Consider the following 1,144-nt stretch of genomic DNA (forward strand, 5'->3'; position numbering starts at 1 on the left):
ATATTTTGAATCAAAAGGAATAAAAGCCAAACAGCCCTTAAAACCAAAAGGCAAGGGTGAAAAAGGATCCAAGGCTTTGAGTATCAGTGGATAGGAGGGTCTAAGGAAATAGTTCCAGGCCTAAGCGGCTAAACCAAGCTGTCCCTAACCATGTGCTTGTGGCATGCAGGTCCAAGTTACAAACTTGAGACTGAGTGGTTAAAGTCGTGATCCAAGGCAAAAAGAGTGTGCTCAAGAGCTCTGGACACCTCTGACTGGGGACTCTAGCAAAGCTGAGTCACAATCTGAAAAGTTTCACCTAGTCATGTGTCTGTGGCATTTATGTATCTGGTGGTAATACTGGAAAACAAAGTGCTTAGGGCCACGGCCAAGACTCATAAAGTAACTGTGTTCAAGAATCAACATACTACACTAGGAGAATCAATAATACTATCTGAATTCTGAGTTCCTATGGATGCCAATCATTCTGAAATTCAAAGGATAAAGGGAGATGCCAAAACTGTTCAGAAACAAAAAAGCTACAAGCCCCGCTCATCTAATAAGAATCTGAGCTTCATTTAAAACTCTAAAATATTATTACTTCTTAATTTATGTTAAAACCTATTTTATTTGTCTAGTTGCTTGAGGACAAGCAACAGTTTAAGTTTGGTGTTGTGATGAGCGGATATTTTTTATACGCTTTTTGGGGGTAATTTCATGTAGATTTTAGTATGTTTTAATTAATCTTTAGTAGAATATTATTAGTTTTTAGGCAAAAATCATATTTCTGGACTTTACTATGAGTTCGTGTGTTTTTCTGTGATTTCAGGTATTTTCTGGCTGAAATTGAGGGAGCTGAGCAAAAATCTGAGTTAGGCTGAAAAAGGACTGCTGATGCTGTTGGATCCTGACCTTCCTGCACTCGAAATGGATTTTTTGGAGCTACAGGAGTCCAATTGGCGCGCTCTCAACGGCGTTGGAAAGTAGACATCCAGGGCTTTCCAGCAATATATAATAGTCCATACTTTGCGGGAAGATAGACGACGTAACTTGGCGTTGAACGCCAAGTACATGCTGCTGTCTGGAGTTAAACGCCAGAAAAACGTCATGATCCGGAGTTGAACGCCCAAAACACGTTATAACTTGGAGTTCAACTCCAAGAAAT

This window comes from Arachis duranensis, chromosome 9, assembly GCF_000817695.3.
Source record: "Arachis duranensis cultivar V14167 chromosome 9, aradu.V14167.gnm2.J7QH, whole genome shotgun sequence".
Lineage (NCBI taxonomy): Eukaryota > Viridiplantae > Streptophyta > Magnoliopsida > Fabales > Fabaceae > Arachis > Arachis duranensis.